Genomic DNA, 24,458 nt, shown 5'->3' with positions numbered 1-24,458 from the left:
TATAATTCCCAGAATTTTAAGTTTTTTTTACTGTTACTATAATATATATTTTAATTTAAAATGAACTCTTAACTCTTAAATCCATTTTTAGGATATTTACTACATCCACACACAAAAAGAGTTGAACTTAATTTTTTTATGAAAAAAGTTCAATAGTAAGAGACCCATTTTATCCAATGCCTACCTTTCACAAAAATATAAATGTTAAAATTTTCCTTAATATATTTGTTGGGATCCATACTCAATCAACAACTATTCTATTTTTAAATCCACAGATTAATTGTAATATTCACTCATTCCTACTTGAACAATTTTTGTTTAAAATTATATATTTAAAGGGGTAGTCTACATGATTTTGAATTCATACCTAATTTAAAAACAAAAACAAACTTGAGAAAATATTTTCAATTTATTATCCTTTTTCCTCTTAAGATTTGAATATGTTTCACATCATTTTTAATAAAACTCAACCTAAATTTCTTCATTATTAAGCAGCTAACAAAAAATCCGGTGGACTAAAACTAGTAAGTATAATTGGCTACCCTTTAAAAAAAGAAAAAACCGTCTCCATCGGCAAACCATTATCAATACTTGATGAGTATCCCTCCCACCCATTACATGCAAAGTATTTAGATCGATTATTTTAAGCTCGAATCTGGTTCAATTTAAAATATAGACATATTATTTTGTTCAAGTTTAGTCCAAATTTAAGAAATATAAATCTGGATTCAACTCGGCCTGGCCCACTCATATTTAATTTTTATTTTAAAAAATATAATATACTAAATACAATAAAAAGGCTAAAATAAAAATTTTCTAACACATTAAAAATTTAAAAAATATTTATATTAAAAAATACTACCATAAGTATAATAAATATTTTATTATATTAAAAAACACAAATAAATATAATAAATGCTTTATTGTATTAAATATAATTTTTAAAATTTTATATTTTGAGTTGAGTTATTTAATTGGATAAGTTTTTTTTTTTAGGTTTTGAGTAATTGATATATTTGTTATTGGGTTAGTGATTTAATATAAATATATATAATTATTATTTAACATATATAATTAATATACTTATTTTTATAACATAATATATTCTGGTTGGGTCAGACCGAGCTTAAGTAAAAAATATTGTCCAAGGCCCAGTTCATATAGAAAACAAGCCTTAAATTTTAACCAAGCCCATTTTTCGAGCGAGCCTTCACGCCTGGATGGGTGGCCCAACCCATAAGCAAGCATAGTATGAAAGCATGGCAAACAAGTATTGTATCAGCCCGATTTTCAGTGGAGACGGAATAGTAATTTTGAGACCACAAATTTCCGTCATATCGACTCATAAATATTATTTTTAGAATATTTATAGAGTCATTATAGTCGTATTAAAAATTGGTTAAGAAATATTAATGTTTAGTTAATTAATTAAAGAAAAAGGACTAAATTGAAAATTGTGCAAAACTAGCTAATTATAGCAATTATGTGATGAAATGGTGTAATTATTAATTGAGGAAGGACTTAAGTGATAATTAAGCCCTAAATAATATAGTGGTATGGCAAATTGATGGATAAGGACACAATAATGAAATTATAATGGCAAACTTGTAATTTAGTTAAAATTAAAACAAAATTAAGTAAGAAGAAATAGATTTTCCTCTTCATTTTCTTCTTTTGTCACTGTCGAAACACCATAGAAATAGCTTGGAGAATCGGTTGAGCATAGGAGCTTCCATGTGAGTTCAATTCTTACTCGCTTCTTGTAATTTTTATGTTTTTGAGATCGTTGCAACTAGGTCCAGCTAACCTGTACCTTCGTTTCTGATTCTGTTAAAACTTTTGAAAGTCTCCATTGATAAATATTAGATGTTTTTGATGAATAGCATGGATTTGGAGTTTTTATTGTGTTGTGTGATGATTTTGTAAAGTGATTTTTGTTAAATATTGATTTTAGGATTAAATTGTGAAAATGTCAAAATATTAGGGTTTGATAGTGAATTTTAGATTTATTAGGGAATGTATGAGGGCCTAGAATATTTGGATATATTATTTATTTTAGAAAATTAGTTAATTTGATAGATTAACTAATTAAGGGATTAAATTGCAAAATTGTAAAAGTTTGGGGTAATTGCATAAATTCAAAAAATAAAAGGGTATTAATTGTAAAATGGGTTGTAAATGAAATATATGCTAATAAATGAGTAAATTTATATTTTAGATTAAGATCCCGTAGATACTTATGGAAAATAAAAAATAGCGGAATAGTCCCTGAACTTTTGGAATTACTACAATTCAGTTTAGGTAAGTTCGTACGGTTAAAATTTAATATTTTTATGATTTTTATTATGCATATATGCTATTTTTGGAAATGAATTATTGTTTGAATTATAATATTGAATTGGATATTTTGTTTGAATTGAACACAGGATTTGAGTACATTTCTAATTTTGTGTATGACGGGGGTTTGGAGTGGAGATGGTATTGGAGGGAGATATCAAAATTTTACCCAAGTAAACCGGGGTTCAACATTTGTTGCGAACTCTCGTGTTTTAATTTCTATTTGGCGTGATTGGATGGATCAGCTCTTACGAGCTTCTGTTAAGCTTTCGAGCTTATGTTGGCGTGTTCGGGAAGACCAGCTCTTATGAGCTTCTGTTGACGATGCAATCGTACCCGTAAGTCGTTCTTCGAATGGAAAAATCTCGGTAAGGTGATTTATTTAATGAATTTGAAATACATGTTATTTATTTTTGTATTGATTTGAATACAGATGTATTTATCAATTAAAGTTGTGAATGATAGTGAGTTGTCTTGGATGATTTTTATTATTTGATTTATTATAATTAGTTCAGTAAGATTTTTGTTTATCTCGTCGAACTTACTAAGCTTCATTAAGCTTACTTGTATTATTTAATGTCATTGTAGATTTTCGGAAGGTTGGACGATTGGATTGACACTCAAGTCACACCATTCAGTTTATCTCGGTAGTTTTTGAAACGTTAAATTCAGATTATATGGCATGTATAAGCTCTTGTGCTATTTTGGTTAATGTTTGGCTTATGTAAATGTTATGAATGATATTTTGTGCAAATAACCAATTTGCAAAGGGTATGAGAATGAGGTATAGCTGTTATGCTAGAATGTGTGGCTTACATATATTTGATTTGTTGTGGTTGTGGTAACTTTGTTAGGTATTTTGATTTGGTATTGCATGAATGAGTTGATGAATTGAATTAATCTGTATTTTGAGATTAAATTTTATATAATTGTGGTACCAATGAGGGTACATTGGTTAGGCACATATTAGGTTGGTTTTGACATGTTTTTGACTCGATTAATGTCATTTTGATTTTGTATTTTGGTTAGTATTTGAGTTTCTTAAGGTCCAAGCTATTTGATTATGTTTGTATTAATGTATGATTTGAATGGTTTACTATTTTGTTGTCTTGTAATACTCTGTAACCCTGTTCAGGCGACAGATACGGGTTAAGGGTGTTACAAGTATGCTTTTGGTGGATGTTAACGTCTACCATATTTGTTCCCTTAAGGGCTTTGTTATGCCCCAAGGTCTCTGTTTCCAACGCACTCGATAAGTATAAAAATCAGTGAAGACTGAGTATGGTGGAGGTCGAATCATCTCAGTTGTTAGCTTTCGATCCAATAGTAAAGACCTAGAATATCAAGAGAAAAGATTCAGAAAAGGTGAAAGTTATGATATTAGATTTGTAGGCACCATCCCTAGTGTGGTGTAGAGGTGTCTATGGGTCGAGCTGGGTGAAAGTCTAATTTAAAAAAAAAAAATTCGAACCTGTTTTTGAGTTGGCCCTCGACTCACCCAAAACATTCATTGTACTATTTAAAATTTAATAAAATGTTAAAAATATACCTAAATAATATTTTATAATTAAATTTAAATCGGGGTAAACTAAACTGACCCAAGGTGAATAATAATTCTGTCTTATTCCATGATTTATAAGAGTAAATCATGCTTATCAATTTATCTATATAAATAATTTTAAACTGTGAATAATAATATTTTTGGTAAATTCAAAATTTTAAATACAAGGAAAATATAATTATATTACTAAATTTAAATGTCAAGTTTTATTTTAATAAATTTGTGTAGAAAACAACCAAAGTAGGTAATGCTTGATTACTACAGTCACCGGTGGATTACTATTCTTGGTTTGGAAATTTGGGTAAATGTTGAATTAATGTTGACTTTTATCATCCAACTCATCAATTTTTATTTTTAAACTGTAATCATCAAGTTTTAATCTTTCAAGAATAGTTGGTAAAGTCTATTAAACCGGTAAAACCAATTATTTAAGAGAGCTTTTTTTTATTGATATATCTTAACGCAAGCTACAAAAATAATTATTCGAATTTATTTTCTTCACTCAATTATTAATTTTTTAAATTTAATCATTTAATTTTTTTGAATTTAATTATTTTAATTACTCTTAAGTTAGCTCTTGTTAGATAAGTGATAAAAAAGTTGGTAAGAGGCCTTTTTTTTGTTGGCCTAATATAAATTTAGCCTATTAATATGTATTCATTCCATCAATTTGATCCTTAATCTAAAAAGAAAACAAATATAGCCCTTCATGTTTATAAAAATTGTCATTTTATTTCAAATTCTAAAAATTTCATAAATTTAGCCCTCACATTTACAAAAATGTTCCATTTAGTTATAATTCTAAAAATTTCCAAAAACATAAAAAAAAAAGAGAAAATGTTTTGAAAACTTCAATTTTTAATATTACTTAACGTGCCTCCAAAACCTGTTGAACAACAAGGGTATTTAACACTATTCGTATTGTGCTAATTTTAAACTAATGTCACCATCATGAATATGCTAAAAATCCATGTTGGCTTAAATCCCACTGTCTAAGTGTCATATTTTAGATTAATATCATATTTTTAATTAAATTCCTCCAATTTTTTTTTATTTTTTCATATTTTAAAAATATACTAAAGTCTAATCTTACATAGTATGATCCCATGTTTAATGTCTCGGCAAACTCACCTGTGTTTACTATCCCGACGAAATTCATTGGTTGCCATAGTCGAGCTATGTTCTTACACCTTATAACCCCATGTTTAAGTCTTGGCGAACTCTACTAGTTGTCATAGCTGAGCTATGGTATTACACATTATCCCTCTTTTGAGGTGTCGCCCCGTAGGACCATATTGTTGTTGCGGTTTCTCCCTATAGAGCCTACTGACCACTATCACAATGTTGCTCTATGGAACCTACTTATCGTTGTCACAGTATTGCCTTAAAGGACCAGTCGATAACCATCGTCACGATTTCACTCTAGCAAGCCATTCCATGATGTCGTCTATCTCCCTTAAATTCCCATTTTGATTTGTCAATACACCAATTACACCTATCTCCTTTTATCCCGTCATGGTAAATTCCTTCCATACTCCACATACAATAGAAACATGCTTTACACACAACAATGCACTTATTTATATGACATATAGCATGTCACATATCAATACTATAGTACATACCACATCTTGTATGCTAAAAGCATACATCATAGTGCATGCTTAGCCTACTCATTCATCGTAACCACACACGACTGTGAATTCAGACTGAAATCACAACAAGTATACGAACATGACAACTCCAACACAACAATAGGCAACCAAGGTGGTGTGCAGAATCTCACCTAAGCTCATTTATCCTTGACAACTTAGCTTTTCCAAATGTGAAATATATATTGTTAAATCGAAGACATTTAGACCTTAAAACTCAAAACCCACCTTACAGAAACTTATTAGGAATTCCTTACTTTCTCATTCTTCGAATCCTTGAGTACAGAAGGTTAAGAAAGCTTATTAATTTCTCAATTTCTCTACTTCTATACTCCAATTCTCACAAATTTTGCTCCATGCAGAGCCTCCTTGGTTTTCCTCTTTTTCGGAGCAATTGGAGAAAACAAAGTAAGAAGAAATTTGCACACAGAGAAAATAAGGAGGATTTTTCCTTTGTAAGAATATCCATTTTCACTTATATATAACTTCTATACACGGTCTCTCAACCTCTTTTAGCCGATAACCGACAATCATTATGTCTGCCACTATAGAACCAGTCGGTTCCATCCGAACCAAACCAGAATTGAAACCTAACTAACCAAACAAACATAATTTTTTCTCAAAATTTCCTAATAGAGTGCGCCAACTTACTGTGCGTTCAATTAAGTCCCGAAATTCATTTAAATTAAAGTTTTACAGAAATTCGAGTGTAACACCATCAATCCATTTGATGTTCATTTCATTTTGAATCATTTAATTTATTTATCCTTTTTTTTAAACATATGCTTCGATTTTTCAATTATAATTTTTTTATAATTTTTGTCAAAAAATAATTTTTTAAATATTTTTTCTTTGTTTTGAAACTTTTAAAATTAGAACTAAATTGACAAATTTTGTAAACATTGAGAGTTAAATTTGTTATTAGGTCAATAAGAAAAGCTCACAACAGGTTTCTATCACTAATCTAACGCCAACTAATAGGAGAGTGACTAAAATATTTAATTTCCAAAAGTTGAGTGACTAAATCGAAAAATTAATAGTTGGGTAACCAAAATAGAACTTAAGACATAGTTGAGTGGCTATTCTTATAGTTTACCCTATAATCTACTATTAATTGATTTTGACTTAACCCATAAATTGTTACCTAAACTATACCATTTTTCCTCATATTGGTACCTAAAACCTTTTTGTTGTCACAAATGGCACTTAAACTACTTCTTTTCCCAAGTTAGTATATATGTTAGTCAAATCATAAAGTTTATTCTATAAAAAAGACTTAACCAACAAATTAGTACCTTAATTATATCATTTTTTTCAAGTAGGTACCTAAACTATTCTTCTATTACCCATTTTACACCAAAATGTTAAACCCGTTAAAAAAAATTCTATCCAATAATAGACTGTCACATCATATAAACTATTAAAAAATATATTTTTTAATTCTTGTATTTTCTTTTACATTATTCCTCTATTTTTTCCCATCCTTTTTCCTTTATAATGTTTGACAATGACAGCAATGCGAAATTCGCCCTATCAAGATTGAGACATTGACAACTAATTTTATTTTCGAATTTTATTGTCTGCTTGCTTGAATTGACGGGATTGAAATATTCTTTCATCGATCAAAACTAGTGCTTTTAGAATTGAGCTAGTTGGTTTGTTTAGAAGCCAATCGGGATATCGATTCAAAGATATGAGTTGAATCAATTGAAACACAAACTTGTATATACCAGTTGAATTGATTTTCTTTATTTTAAAATAATTTTATTTTTATAATTTTTTAATAATTTATTTGATCACACTGCACGAACCGATCAAATTGAGAACTTGTGGCTTGGCTGATTTGACTATCCACCTGGTTCTAAAAACATTTGATCAAACTTTGGAGCCCAAAATGCTCATGCTTGAAGAAGAAACCTAAGATGAGAGGAAGAATACAAAGGAGATATATTAAATAAATTTTTTTTGTCTTTTTTGTTACATGATAATTTCAAATTAATTTTATTCTTTTGAATAAACTTAACAGTTTTAATTAATTGTCAGACTAATGAAAATCCCAACTTAGAAAAAAATAATTTAAATATCATGACAAAATATATATATATATAAAGAAAAAGAAAAAGGTTCCAATTTATGTTTGAATATGTAAATTAAGCGATTGATTTATTTTTGGGTACAAAGGCATTGATTTTATTAGAGTAATTATGTACAACTCATGTATGATTTGAAAGCAGAACCTGTATAAGTACAATAAATAAATATTCAAGATAATTCAATTATAAAAAAGGAGCATGTAAATCTCTGATGCATAATTTAACATTGAGTTCAAGTTATGGGAGTGAAGAAGGGAAGGTTGTGAGACATATAAATCCAACTTAAAGCGGTGAAAGGTGAAAACATTTTCCAGATGTACCCAATCCTGCCAAGCTTCTCGGAAATTGATGTTAGAAATATGAATCCTTTAATTTCTATTTTTAAGAAATTAAAATTTCAAACTAATTATTAACGACTTCGCTTGTAACTTTAACAACTCAAATGTTAAACTTGTTCAAACCCTCAAGTGTTCAGAAATTTAACACTTCTGAATACATGCTGGTTTAAAATCATTGCTGTAAAAGAAGAAGATACTATTTTTGATTAAAGATATTATATAAAAAGAGGAAGATGATGGTTTAAAATCATTTTTGTAATACCCACTGATCATGTGCTGATGATTTCACAAAAAGGGTATGGCAGCAAATTCCCGGCGTGTGAATTCAAGATTACTACTTGAATGCTCCTCATTTTACTGCAAAATTTTATCCAAATACAAGGGATAATTTGTTCATATATCAGTAAGAAAGAAAGGCGTTTCAGAAGCCAAACATGATGACCATACTATACTTTTCCCATCACTTAGAAAGAAACCGGAAATCAATTATTAGAACGGGTCTGAACCCGTATCCGGGTCAGCATTCAAGTCCAAACCCACATTCTCGCCGTCGTTTACTTCTACATTCAGGGAGTCCTCCACCATTCGCAAATCCGTTAAGTTTCGTATGTCGCGGTTGCCCTTCTTGAAATAATTTACCGCCACGTTTATCCGCTTTAGGATGGCCAAGAATTCCTCCACCTCCTCCTCCGTCACGTTCGTCTCCTCTCTCGCCCTTTTCTGAGATTCCCCCACAACGGCGCCCTTCACCTCCGACTTCCTCTCCATCTCTGTCCGCCGAATCCTTACTTCCTTGGAAAGAGAAGCCAAATATTTCGGTGGCAAGATTAATTTCGATCTATATATAAACAGGAACATAGAGGAGAAAAAGGGTGGATATTAACGTAACAAGCTTGAGAGAATCATTATCATGAGGTGACGTGATGTGAAAGAGAGCTGAGCTCATAGGATATTTGGAAAGCAGAGGCCATCGGTTCCATATGGGGATCGACTTCCAAGATGACGCCATGGAATCTGGCAGATTAGGTCAGGTGCATGGCGCCATGTCTTGCACTTTAGTCAATGCTGATTCGGGTTTCCGACCATCCCATTTTCAACACTCAGGCTGCTCCAATAACTCCTAAAATTGATTAGTTATCATCATCTTCTTCTTCCAAAGAAGTTATCATAACAAGTCAGGATTGTTCAAGAATAGAATACAAAATCAATGTTAACTCATTCCACAATGCTTCAATTGACCACCAAGTCTAAAAATTAAATATCAACACTTGCAATTCTTTTTTAATGGAGATATTTTTAGGTCATGATTTTTCTTTTATACGTAATTGGAAGATTAGGGTGAATGAGAGTTGTTTACGTAATTATGTTGATCTGATTGCATAATTTTTGTTTTTAAAAAAAAATCAAACTGATGTGATACATTATTCTTTTAGGGTATGGGTGGAATAAATACCATTGCAGGAATCTAAGTTATGCTTTTAAAAGTTGTTATCTTTTGAAATTGGGACAAGAGAATGGATGCCAAAGTGTAATGCATGAAATTCAATGTTCTGTCTTGGGCTTCTTTTTCTTAAAGATTATAAAAAGTAATGTCGGTAGATAAAATGTAAGAAAAAGAAGCATTCCTTGGAATATCAAAGGTAGGTAGGAGGAGTTCAAAGTTGTTCAATATAAGTTTTATGCATCCAAATTTAAACATAATAAGTTGCTGTCAAAATGAGGTTTATGTAGGTTAGGAATTACAAAGCTCAGAGGATTTTCGTCCACTTCATTCATTCTACACTGATTGAACAAACCAACAGACACCTGCCTCTAACAATCTACCTTCACTCTTATTCTGCCATATTACTTTCATTAGCATTCATCCAAGTTTCCAGAGTTCTATATCCTTGGCTTGCCATCTTTTCATTCACTCACAACTAGGCCACTGTTCTATGCTGTCCTAAACATTTATGCTGTTGAAATAGCTAAACACTCTCATCAAGTTGCAACTACTAACATTCAATTATAACTTCTATTGCTGTATATATATTTTCCTCCCAATGCAAGGCAGCTGGCTTTAGGGCAAAGCTAGAAATTGTTTTTAAAATTATCTAAGTTGTATAATTTTATTAGAGTTAAAATGTAATTTCATCATTTTTAAAGGTTGATTGAATCTCCTGCAGCCCATAGCTGAGTTTCTATTACGATCTTTTAATTAATTTACACTCATAAAATTAAGATAACTAAGAATATCACCATGCATTGAGTAGTTTGGTTTTTAATTATTTTTATTATATATATAATTTATTAATTTGCTATTAAATATATAAAAGAATTAAACTAAATAATAAGTATTTAAATATATAATATGGTTTAATTTTGTATTAAACAAAATATCCATGCATGATCAAAATTAGAGAAAAGAAAGAGAAAAAATAACTATGATAGCATAAAAGATACATGGTTCACAAATGATTATTCTTCAATATTATTAAGTGTTGAATGAGAAATATCATAAATTAAAAAAAAAAAAAGAGAGGATTATTTCACATCAATTATTGCGTTTAAGTTGAAGTAATGAATAAAGATTGATTAGGACAAAACCCTTATATTGAATTAGTTTTATAGTCATACTTGGAAACTACTTAGTATTATCAAAACCAAGTTCCTCTTTATAATGATAATGACTAAAAGAAATTAGTTATTCTCACTACTCAACATACATTTTCAACTATCAATTCATTACAAATTTAAGTTTCCAATAATTTCATACAAATCAAAAAACTTTTCAATATAATTTTAATAATATCAAAAATTTTAATTTTTCAAAAAAAATAAGATAATAATTTTAAAAAAAAAAGTTGAATTGTTTTTTTTCTTAAAAAATTCACTTAAATTCTTACTATTATAAACTTACTCGTCTAATGAATAAACTGGGAGTCTACAAGATATTTTCTAGCTCAATCACCCGGTTCCGATAGAAATGTGTCCGTTAAGTTGTTTTTCACACTCAACTGAGAAAAAAAATAGAAAAGACAATTAAAAGTTGACTTAAAGTTATTGTTCAACTTTTTATAACATAATGCGCTTAATCAACATATTTTTATTGTTTAGCTTAATTAATTTTGGACATGAATTTTATTTAATTTGAGATTTAATCGATCAATTTCTATAGAGATACAATTATTATATGCGTAAAGATTTGGCACAATTGCTTGAGTTTATGTTAATTCCATTAAGACTTATCTTTCTCATTTTAGGGATTGATTCATTTAAGCGGTATATAGAGTGAAAAGTGGGTTTTTTTTACTAAAATAGTATTAAAAAAATTAAAATGGTATCTTTTAAAAATTATGTACCAAAATGGTACATTTCAAGTGGTGGAGGGTGGTGTATAGGCGACACCACCCTAGTTCTGACAAAAAAAAATTGTTAAAATAAATTGATGGGATAGCACACACTAGACACACCTATGGAAGAGGCGGCACCAATCAAGCCTATTTAAGGCATCTGTAAAAAAAATAGCAGAAGAAGAGAGAGAGAAGAGAAGAAAGAAAGAAAAGAGAAAGAAAGAAAATTTATTTTTATTGTTATTGTTATTGTTATTTTCAAATAGAATAGATTATGATAAGAGAAAATTATTTTGTTAGTATTATATAATTTGTTTAGTGTTATTTTTATGTTTTATTTTAAAGTTATTTTGTTTATTGTGATTTGTTAGTAAGTTTTGTGCTTAGATTAATTATATGTTTATTGTGAATGTTATGTTTTAAATTTTTTTAATATATTTGAAAGTTTTTATGTTAGTAACTATTATAAACTAATTGTTAGTTAGTGATAACAATAGAAAAAAATAGAAATTGTTTTGAGAATTTTTGTTTACTTTTTAACAAATTGAGTATTGAAGATAGATAATTAGTTTTTCGTATGCGTTTATTTCAATAGAATCATCTTGACAACAACCATTGGATGTATATTTGAATGTCGGCAACAAAGAATAATGAGATTTAATAGAAATGTCTTGTTCGATAATATGAAGGAAATGATTAGTGCAAAAATTGTTAGACGTTATGGGAGAAGGATCTCGAAACTTTTCTACAAGTTTCCAGTTTTGCAAATCCCATCAAATTCACCGAAATGGAACTTGTAGACGATGAATACGTGCAAACAATGATCGCTCTTTATTGTAGGAATCGGAGTGACCAAAATACACCGATTCAGTTATTTGCTGAGTTAGCTGGTGTGAAGCCAACTGAAGATCTCACTACATCTAGTGAAGAACATGGAGCTGAAGAACCATGTATGGTAGCTCCAATATCGTACGTTGATAGTGAATTGACTATTCGCGGGATCGATATCGATCTTAATGTTGCACCCGATATTGATGTGGTTGGTGATAATGGATACGATAGTAGTGATCATTGTGATCAAGAGGTCGATAGTGATAATGATCCCGATGTGGATGAGGTCCCCGATGATATTGACGACAAAGGCATGAATAACGATGGAAACATTAATGCGTCTTCAATGGGGAACCAAGTTCGACGTATTGTGATACACAATAATCCTAGTGCCACACATGTCGCTCATAGACCCCGACGCGACGCACATAGCTGAGTTCCCAGAGTACCCTAAAATACTACCTACTCACCGGCTAGCCATAGATTTCGATCCTAAGGAGTTGTTCGTAGGCTAAAGATTCGAAAGTAAGGAAGAGTATGTATTTACTATTAAATGGTATGCATGAATATATCAGTGGACTACAAAGTTCTAGTTTCTAAACTGACATTATATATTGAGGAGTGTTGGAAGTCGGCGGAAGGCTGCAATTGGTGGGTATGAGCTGCATTTACTCAAAATTTACAGATGTGGGAGATACGAAAATTTGTTGGGCCTCACACATGCACATCAACACGTATGACAGAAGATCATCGAAAACTTGATTTCAAAACTATCTATACGTGTATCATGCCAATGGTGAAGGACATGCCGACCATTAAAGTTTTAGTAGTAATTGCCAAAATGCAAACACGATACTAGTATCGAGTATCATACTGAAAGGCGTGGATAGTTAAACAGATGGCAATAGAGTAATTATACGGGGATTTCGATACATCGTATAAAGAGCTACAGGGATGGATAGCCGCTATGAAAGAGTACGTACTGGGGACTCTTATTGAGTTACAAACACGACTTTATTATGGCCTGGATGACTAACTACAACCAGAAAAAAAATTTCCATTAGATGTTCTGGACTTTTGACCCATATGTGCGCATATTTCCCCATTGCAAGCCATTTGTGCAAGTAGATGGGACCTGGCTATACGAAAAATATACACAGATCATACTTCTTGCGGTTGCTCAAGACGACAACAAAAATGTGCTCCCGATAGCATTTTCCATCGTAGATAAGGAAAACATGGAATCGTGAGAATTCTTCCTTACCAACCCTGGATGTATATAATTAGTAATGATAATATTTGTATCATCTTCGATAGAGGGAAATGATTAATTGTCGCCATTAGGCGTTTCGGTGTGCCATGGAGATCCGTTTACTGCATCCGACACATCGCTGCTAACTTCCATCGAGATTATAAGAATGCAGACTGGCGGAGACAAGTTGTGAGAATGAGTAAAGGATAACATTATCTTTTCAATATAAGTTTTAATGTTTTAAGGCAATATTGTAACTTATCTTTTCTTAATACATATACAACGCACGAGCTAGAGCCACACATTTTTCGCCGAAGAATGACTCGACTTGAGAGTGACATGGAGGGTCAAACGAACACATCTTTTTGATAGTGGTTGAGTACCATGGAGCCGTGGCAATGGGCACAAATATTTGTCGAAGGCTTTAATTATGGTTAAATGACCACAAATATTGTGGAGGGGATCAACGCTGTGTTGTTAAAAACACGACATCTTTCGAGTTCATCTATCTTTTCGACTACATTCTATAGGTTGGCTACCTTGATGCCAAGAATGAGTCAGCAACAAGTTAACCAGATGGAGGCGAGACACGTGTTTTTCGAAGATGTCAAGGATGCAATGTTTGTAAACAATCGGATGGCCAGGTCGTTGAATGTAGAAGTATATTCAGATGTCTTGAAACATTTCGAGTTATGGAGACCATCGGTCTTCGACTCGGTATACTACCTAGGTCATATAGAATTGATCTCGGAAATAGACGGTGCGATTGCAGGAGGTTCCAAAAACCTTATTATCCATGTGCGAATGTCGTGGTAGCGTGTAATAAAGTCTCGCTCAATGTTGAACAATTTGTTGATGATGTGTACACCCTCGAGCCCATGTTACGTGTCTAAGAGAATGAGTTCCTCGTTCTACCTGACCTATTTCGTGGGAGGTGCCTCCAACGACTTTTGAGTTTGTCCTAGACAAAGGATTGCGTAGGAATCCGAAAGGTCGTCTGTAATGATTCAGAATCTATATTGAAATAAACATTAGGGAGAAATCCAACGATAAGCGTGGTGGATTATGCAGATTAGTTGGTCATAATAGAAGTAAATGCCCACAGCGACACTACCATATTGGACAATAGTCACGATCGGGTAGGAATTGAGCTTATGTAATCCAATGTACCTAATTTATCTTACAAAGTTTGTTCCAATTTTTAATATTGTAAAGTATTTAATTTATATTACAAAACTTATATTACAAAGTTTGTTCCAAGTTTTAATGTTGTAATATTGTAATGTTGCAATTAATCTAATTTATGACCATAAAGTTTGTTCCAAGTTTTAATGTTGCAATTAGTCTAATTAAATAAATACAAATGTTGTCTTTTTCTTGAATTATATTTTATTAGAAATAAAAAAGTACAAACTTTGTAATATTTAAATTGCAAGAAACCCCTAAAATTGATGGTTTGATAGTGTGGTCCTAGGGGTATATTTCTGCGGGGGTCGACGTTCACGTTGTGAGTGATCACGGCGATCAACATCCTCTTCAACCGCAGGTAGGGGTGTGTGAAACATGAAACGAAAATCATATGCCCCGAATGCCATCGGTGAGCTAGTGTCGGGAGGAATGTTGTACTGCAGTGGATACGACCCAAGAGAAGTAGAGTAATACGGTGGATACAGGTCAGGGGGAGTGCAGTATTGCAATTGTACTGGACTAAAGATATCAAACCCTGAATGATATCTGTGTCCTGAGGAGCCTGGGAAATATTCATTGACCCACAACTCTGGATAATAAGAACTATCAGTGGAATATTAATATGACTGCTCGGGCTTGGGCTTTGGCTGATGTTCTGACTCTGGCTCGGCCTCTAGATTGGGTACTGGCTCGTATGCCCCAAGTCGATGCATGTGCGGGGGGACTACAGTCGATTGCTCACCAAGTCAATATGGTTTTCCATTACTAGAGTACCATTGTATGTACTCTAACGATGGTTGCAAATCGGAAGAAATCTCCGTATGAGGTCTCCGTGCCATCCGATTATCCCACACTGTAATATATTTTTGGTGCACAACCCCCAATTATTTCCTTGTTTTCCTCTCTTGTTAATCCTGTGAATCTTCCCTAACTGCATTGGCAAAGTTGGGATATACTAGATGCAACCAAACTATCGGAGCACTTGATTCCCATGGTACCACTCGACCATCTGGAAATTGATAATTAGTGCGTTAATGCACCACAGGTGAGAATGAATGTGGGCAGACGAGGGTATAACAGCCACAATTTCTGGTCTCCGATATGACATCCAGATAAACTGCACAATTAATAAAATGGTTAAAATTTAACACGGTTTGAGTAAGATATACAAAGTAATTACATGTCACGAATATTGGAATAGCTTACCCATTTCCCAACATGTTGTTTAATCATCAAACGATATATTGGGACAATGTACAACTTGCCGATACCCGAATAAAAACTACATCTACGAAAACAAATTACATGTTAGAATAGTATGATTAGAAAAAAAATGTCAATTAATTGCTATAACAAGTTAAATTTATCACCTGTTCACTAGTGGAAATACGTATGCTTTGTGCCTAACCGATGCCAAGAACGGCATCCGATAAAGAGCCCATGACTATAGCAATATAAGTTATCTGCCTATGTCTACTGCATCAGGCTTTGTCGTCTGATAAAGCTCACGATACAATATAGCCAGAATTGCAGAACCCCAACTGTACGAGTGAACATTCTGCAAATAAGCTAATAGGGGTAAATACATCAAATGAACCCTGTTGTTGTTCTCATCCAGCATCAATACATCCCTTATAATATGCGTAATGTACGCTCAAGCTGCGTACATCACCTCATGCTCCGTGGCATTAATTGATAAATATTTAAAATTGGCTTTCAGCTATGAAAATTCCAAACCTGTAAAATTGGACTCAGCATCGTTGGGCAAGACTCCTAGTAGGCTATAACAAAGGGTAGCCGGCTCAACTATCGTACTTACGCCCGTTACGGCACTCTCGTCGATTGGGAGCCCAAGTTGCAATGCAATATCCTCTAGAGTGACAGTGCACTCCCCACTCGGTAAATGAAAAGTGTGGGTCTCCGGGCACCGACGCTTAACCAATGTGGATATTAAATCGTACTGCAAATCAAACGTCTAGATCAATACAGTTGACCCGAATCCAGCTAACTCCAAGTACGGCATCAGTCGTTCATCCGGGGAATATCCTATACCATTCACCCGACCCCTTAATGCGCAGTACGGGCCCTGACACAATTAAATTACAGAAAATAGTTATAGTAACATAATTCATTTTCGTAAATGACGTAGAACTTGTTTTAAGGGAACCCATGATTAACAAATAACAATATATTACCATATTATTAACTGTGTTTGATATGTGACCATCATTCTTAATCAATGAACCCATTGCGATACCTGCAATTTCAAAACAAATTTCGGTTATTAATTTCAAAGTTTGATGCATTTTAAATATTTATCAAAATACTTAAATTTTATATATTGCTTTTAATTACAAAAAAAAGTACCAAACAGTTTTGTTTACATCATATTTTTTGCTATACTACATTAAAAAAATAAATATATCTTAAAAATTCGAACTCAAACTCCAACTCAATGGTCTCATTCACAAATTTCATCTCAATGGTTTAATATTAGATTTTACCTACGTAAAAAAACAAAATAATTATATTAAAATAATAAAAATAACATGCCAATAAAAAAATATAACAAAAACATAACATAAACTATCTCAACATAATAAATACGAATATTTTTATTATTATTTTAAAATGATAATAAGTAAAATGCATTGGTTTAAAATATAATATACATAATAGCATGCCAATTTAATTATTGTCAGAAAATATATATATATATATATATATTTGCACAGAAGGATTCAAAAGAAATTTCATTTATAATATTTATAAAAAAAACATAAAATAAAATTTAAAAACATAAACTCTTATTCTTAATTATAAAATCTAAAAAAATTAGAACATGTAAACTAATTCCTAATTTATCTCATAAATTCCAACTCAATGGTTCTATTCACAAATTCCATATCAATGGTCTCATCTTTTACCTACATAAAAAATAAAAAAATTATATTAAAATAATCAAAATAACATGCCAAATAAATTACAAAAAAAATGTATCTAATCAACCTAAAACACACATAACAAATAAATTACATAAAAATAATAATAAATAAAAATCTTTTCCAACTTTAGTTAAATCTATTTAATTTTTTTTAAAATCTTAATTTAATAAATAATGGTTTCGGAAATAATGTTTCCCAACTTTTTCTTTTTGAGAGCTTGTCAAGGAATCTAATGGATGATCTTTGGAAATTACTAGCAACTAAAACAGATTTAAAAAAATATTTTAATTTTGAGAAGAAAAAATAATTAACAGAATAATAACAAATTTATTTATAACAAGATTTAAACTAATAATAACTTCAAAGTATAATTTGATATTTATATATAAATTTTTAAAAAATATTATTACCTTAAATTTTATTTATATCATGAGTGTAATCATAATATATAATATATAATATGCTTGACATACCAACTTTAAGGTAAGTGAATCCCATTATTGATTATGTTATTATCATGGGTTTTGTCAATGAGTGGTTTTTAGACCATTTTTTAAAAAATTTCTATCATCAGTTAATATATTAAAAAAGATTGTTCTCTGTTTATATTTGGGAAGCAAGTTATTTGATATAAAATAAATTATTAATGAATGAAAATATAAAATAAATACAAATATACCTTAATAGCTCTTTTTAACGAAATAATATCTTGCAAAAATGAAATTAAAAATTAAATCCGAATTAAATCAACAATAATAACAACAATAATAAATTAAATTAACATTAATTTGTAACAAAAAAAATTTCCTTTTCTTAAACACCTAGTCTTCCCTAAACAACAAACTCTCATTTCCTTTTCTATTTATTTTTTCCTTCTCTTTATCTTTCTGTCTCTCTATTTTGCTTCTTTCTTTCTTTCTTTCTTTCTTTCTTATTCCCTTCCCTTCCCGCCCTCTCCTTCTTCTTCTTCTTCTCTTCTTTTCTTCTTCTTTCTCTCTTTCGGCTAGGGGGACATTATAACGGTCCTCAAACAAGTAGTCACAGGCCTTCAAAGTGACATGTCCCATCTTGCAGCAGCAACCGATGCTGCCTCTTCCCCAGACGTGACCGATGTTGTTCCGTCCCATCACCACTTTTTTTTAAACAGTTTTGTTAGTTTATTTTTTTAAAACAATTTTGTTCTTTTTTGTCAGAACTACGGTGGTGCCGCCTATGCACCACCCTCCACTACCCTAAATATACCATTTTGGTACATAATTTTTTAAAGATACCATTTTGGTTTTTTTTTAATATTGTTGTAGTGACCTAAAATTTTCACGAGCGCTAGTCAAGGTCGTTATGAAAGGAAAAATTATATTGACGATTATTGAAAACTTTGGAAAAAAATCTCAATTCTGTTTAAAAAAGAGGAGTCGCCATTGATCTTTTTTCTAGGTGCTATCAGACACCTACTAAATTCCCTTTAAAAGAATAAATTTTTTTAAAATTTTATTTTAAAAAAGTTGATTTTAGGTCTGCATCAAAACACAGAGAAAATTGGAGTTTGAGAGTCGGTCACACACGAGGAAGGTATCAACACCCTCGTGACGCCCAAAATTGGTATCTCATTAAGCGCATGTTGTCTTAAATTTTAAAAATAAGAGTTCAATTTAATATATAATCATGATCCGATTGAAAAATAAGAATTTAATAAATTATGTATTATTGTATTATATATACTTTTAAAATAAAATTTTCAGGATTTACGAGTAAAAAAAAATATTTTTAATGAGAGGATTTTTGAATTTTTTGATTTTTAGAAGGGTATTTCGTATTTAACAAAAATCAATAATATCCACCCAATATAGCAACAAAATTAATGATTTAATGCTACATCGGTTCGTTGCCTTAGGTATTAAAATTATTTAAATTAAAAAATTATAAATTAAATATTTCTAAAAGGCTATTTATATACATGGAGTAAATAAATAAATAAAAACATCAAGAGTTTACCAAAAGCACAAAGTTATGGGCTTGATCCAATGGGCTACACAATTCGGGCCCTTTCTTTTTCTTTTTCTTTCTTTTTCTCTTTTTATTTTGGGTTGCACGATTGGGCCCTTTTTTTTAAGGACTAACCAGCCTCTAGAATCGGGCCACATGACTGGCCTGCTGCTGGTGTTGGGCTGTTATAGTGATTCGGGCAGCTGCTGGACCAATGTGCTGCTTGTTGTTGGAGTCTACTGAGTTTGCCTGGCCTGTTGGTGTTGGGCTTGTCGGGTCACCAGTCTGCTGGGTCATTGGTCTTGGGTTCAGTGGAACGGGTCGGCTCGACTCGGCTGATTCTTTTTATTTTTATTTTTCTTTTTTCTTTTTTCTTTTTCTTTTTTATATCTACTTTTTCTCTCTAGCCCTAACCCCTTTCTTGTCGCCGATGCTTCCCTTGCCCGGTGGTGCGATGGTTGCCGGTATTCTTCCTCTCCTCCCTTCTATATTATTTTTCTTTCTTCTTTTATTCACTTCTCTTCTCTTCTCTCTTCTCTCTTCTTTTCTTTTTTCTTTTTTTTTTTTATTTTTCAAGAGGCTGGAAGAGGTTGCATAGCGTCGCCGTCACAGCTGTTCGTCGTGCGTCGCTCGGGCATGGCCGAACCTTTCTTTTTACCGACGTCTCTTCCTAGAAGGTGGGTTGCACTTTTTATTTTTATTTTTGGTTGTGGTTTTTTATGAGAGTTTCGATGATGGTATTAAGGGAAACGGCAAGGCAATGGAGCGGTGACATTCACTGTGTCGGTAGAGAAAAACGGTCGAAAGATTCGAGGGTAAAGTCACGGTGCGGTTTTTCTTATTTTTTTGGTTGTTTATTTTTTTTCTTCTGCTTGGCTCCAATCCTTTGAAAGGGGAACAAGTCCCTTTTATTTTGTTGATTTTTCCTGTTTTCAGGTATTAATTAAAGAGGGCCATCATGAGCCTAGGCCGACCGCTAGAAATAGCAAAGGGTAGGTGCGCGAAATGCACCTGGCGGCTGGAGAGTTTCTGACGTGATGTGCCAGAAGGACCAAATTGTAGAGGATGTAAAACTTCTATGGTCAAAATGTACTTTTAGGAAAACTTGAGGGCCAAAATATAAATTGTAAAAAATTAAGAGTCAAAATGTAAATAGTAAAAAGTTAAGGGCAAAAATGTAATTAGTAAATTTTTGTATTTATTTTGATCTTCATTTTTAGTATTATTTTTTTTAAAATTAATGTAACATAAAAAACAAAAACAAAAATACTAATGGGCTAAAAACAAAAACACTAATGGGCCAAATCCCTAACAAGTCTAAAATTAGATTAGTAAAAGCCCAATTTTCCAATCACATTGATCCAACAAAAACATTGATCCAATTCTCCAATTCCCTAATTCTCCAATGATTGGGCCCATATGAGACAAGCCCAAACTTTAGACCTATTGATCTAAAAAAACTTAGAGCTCAAATTACCGAAACCCGTAATTTGGGAAAATTAAAACACGAAATTTGAACCGGACAAAATTCAGTGATTACAGCTGCCGCTCTTTACTCATCATTATGAAATAGGGATAGAGTAAAGACTTAAGCACTGAATTTTGTTCGATCATCAGATTTTCTTTTTTTAAGAATTTGACTCATGATGACAGTAACGATTACTTCGAAAACATCAAGTTGACAACCAACTGGAAATTAAAGTACCTCAATGAGCAATAAAAAACTGAAATAGATTTGGGCAGAACTAAAATTTTGAAAATAAATAAAAGAATGAAATTTTAAAAAAAATATCTTGGCGTGCGACCCGAGGCTCAACTCACCTCTCAGATTATGAGTTGACCTTTGAAAAACAAAAATTGAAAATAGCTCAGTGTGCGACCCAAAGCTTAACTCACCTCTTGGATTATGAGTTGATCTTTGAAAAACAGAAATTGGAAAGTACCTTGCCGTGCGACTCGAGGCTCAACTCACCTCTCGGATTATGAGTTGATCTTTGAAAAACAGAAATTGAAAATAACTCGGCGTGCGAACTGAGGCTCAACTCTCCTCTCGAATTATGAGTTGATCTTTGAAAAACAAAAATTGGAAAATACCTCGGCGTGCGACCCGAGGCTCAACTCACCTCTCAGATTATGAGTTGATTTTTTTGAAAAATAGAAATTGGAAATAACTCGGCGTGCGACCTGAGGCTCAACTCAATTATCGGATTATGAGTTGATCTTTAAAAAACAAAAATTGGAAAATACCTCGGCGTACATCCCGAGGCTCAACTCACTTCTCGGATTATGAGTTAATTTTTTTGAAAAAAAGAAATTGGAAAATACCTCGACGTGCGACCCGAGGCTTAACTCACCTCTCGGATTATGAGTTGATCTTTGAAAAACGAAAAAAGAAAACAATTTTTTGAGAAAATTAGTGTAATGGCCTGAATTTTTAGTGGTGTCAGAATGGTGATTCGAGATCACTAAATCTGAAAAATGAGTAGGAAATATTATTAATTTAGTAAGAATAAGTAAATGTGAAGTTAGGAAAATTTTTGAAATAGTGAATAGTGTACTAGGAATAAATATTAAAATAATTAAAATAAAAAACGAGGTATCGAGACCTTGAATATTTTAAACCGAGCCATAAGTATTTTTTAGAAATATTTTAAGACTGTCATTGAGTTGGTATTAAAGTTTCGTTAGAAAATTTTAACGTTCGGATAGTTAATTAACTAAAAAGAACTAAATTGAAAATAGTGTAAAATTTGTTAAATTGTGATTAAATAGCTTAAGTGATTAAAAAGGAGGGATTTAAAAGACAGTTAGGCCCAAATTATATGGGCTGGACGGTTGGGCAGGAAAAATCTGGAAAAGTGATGTAATAAGGGTAAAATTGGAAATTTTGTAAAAGTTAACAAATAAAAAAAATCTCAATTAAAAGAGTTTCTAGGTAATTATTCATAATTATCAGCCAAAAAACGCCATTGAAGAGTCCCTCCAAGCTGGTTTTTCATATTTTTGAATCATGTAAGTTTAATTCTTGATTATTTCTTCTAATTTTTGTGGTTTTGTTACTTTTACAATTAGGTCCAACTAATTGTTTCATTAGTTATTGATTTTATGGCTGATTTTGAAAGTTATCATTGATGAGTACTGAATTTTTATGATGAATAAACATGGAATTAAAGCTTTAATTTTGTTATATGATGATTCTATTAAGTAATTTTGATAGAAATTGATTTTAGGGACCTAATTGTGAAAAAGTTGGGAATTAGGGTTTGGTGTTGCGGTTTTGAATATGAAAGGCTATGTAGTAGTCTAAAATAGTTGGAAAAGGGTGTTAATTGAGAAAGGACCGAATTGTATAAACTGTGAAATTTGGGGCAAAATGGAAATCAACATTTTGCACTAAAGCAGTTTTGGACAGCAGCAGTAGTATAACTTTGAAAAATCACTAAAAATTGTGGGAATTGAATTAGAGGGTGAATAAAATATTAAATTAAATCTTATTGAGTCTAGTTTCTTATAGAAGAAACGTTGTAAGCAATAAAATTGTAAATCATGAGATATAATAAATTTTGTGAGACAATGTCAGAATGATTTGGGGTTCCCCTGTTTTGACTTTTGAAAATCATCAAATATTGAAAAAAAATAATTATGAGTTATAATTTGTATGCTTAGAATAATTAATGAGTCTATTTTCAAAAGAAATAAATGGAAACATCATCCAAATTCTGTACAATTAGATAATTCATTTTTAGTGAAGAGTGATCGGAACTGTCAGACAGCAAAACAGGGGAAACTTTAAAGAATAAAATGTACTAATTGGCTAAACAAAAATTTCTTAAAAATTTATGGTGAATATATATATGAGTCTAGTTTCTATTAAAATTTATGGAGCTAAATTTTGAGTTTCTTATCTTGAGTTATAATTATTTTAGTGACTGCTGCGCAGGCGCAGGTGGACAGCTTTATTGTGAATGGTGAAATTAATTTTTAAAGTAAATTTTTATGCCCCGAACTTTTAAGTTAAGTCAAGTAACGCCTCATGCTTGACTCCGGAAATGGTCTCGGGTAAGGGGTGTTACAATCAAAATTTTAAAAAATATTATCAGGTGAAACTCGAAAGCCTTCTTTTTCATTGATTCAACGCAGCTGTCGCCAAAATCCCTTGTTCTACTGGATACCTATATATGTCATGTATGATGTTATCATGATATGAACGTGTTTGTTCTAAATGCTTTTATGCCTACATGATCATGCCGTGCTCTTGGACTGTTTGTCATACTCACCTAAATACCTTTTTTTTCAGGGTTATGGTTTTGGTGAGGGCTCGCATTCTTCTCTATTATTTTCTTAACCCTTGAATTTTCTTTCAGGTTTCGTACACCTCCTCAAGTTCTTATGATCAACCCATATTTCTTCGTATATCACCCTCTTGCCCTCTATTGAACTTTTTCTTTGCTTCGAGGCCCCTATACTTATCAAATTCTCATCCGGGTAATGCTCAACATTCCTTTTGTTTAGAGTATGATGTCACTTTACTATTTATTATTTAAATGAATCAAACATGAGATGTCTGAAATTGGAAAAGTGGGCATGAAGGGAATACTTCACGTTCATATTTTATTTCAAAAGCAATAGGCAAAGAAAATTGACAAGGAACAGTTCAATAAAAACCGTCACAAAGAAAAGAAACGAATTTAATGGCCACGAATGCTCTAGATATCCAACGCATGAACTTCTCCACGCTTCTTCATCAAGGATCTTTTCAAGCATGGCTTCTTGTGTAAAAGATTTCGAGCTTCTGAAAATGCTTCAAATGTTGTAACTTCGCCATTCGACTCCTCGTTCAAGTCGTCTTGCTCCTTAAGTCTAAACCTGCTATATTAGGACGCCTTTTTGGGTTTTCATCTTAATCCTTTTTGTTTATCAAGACGCCCTTTTCGGGGTTTCATCTT

General features: G+C 31.8%; 1 long non-coding RNA gene across 1 annotated transcript; it reads left to right on the top strand.

Moving 5' to 3' along the window:
- Positions 1-1,671: 1,671 nt before the first annotated feature.
- LOC107947605 (uncharacterized) lies at positions 1,672-3,138 on the top strand. Its single transcript, XR_001697191.2, has 3 exons — positions 1,672-1,736; positions 2,427-2,705; positions 2,926-3,138. It is a non-coding gene; the product is annotated as an uncharacterized lncRNA (long non-coding RNA).
- Positions 3,139-24,458: the final 21,320 nt, after the last annotated feature.

This window comes from Gossypium hirsutum, chromosome D12 (assembly GCF_007990345.1).
Source record: "Gossypium hirsutum isolate 1008001.06 chromosome D12, Gossypium_hirsutum_v2.1, whole genome shotgun sequence".
In the NCBI taxonomy this organism is placed as follows: domain Eukaryota; kingdom Viridiplantae; phylum Streptophyta; class Magnoliopsida; order Malvales; family Malvaceae; genus Gossypium; species Gossypium hirsutum.
Note: the sequence above shows the minus strand (reverse complement) of the source record. Positions and strands in the feature narration are given on the sequence as shown.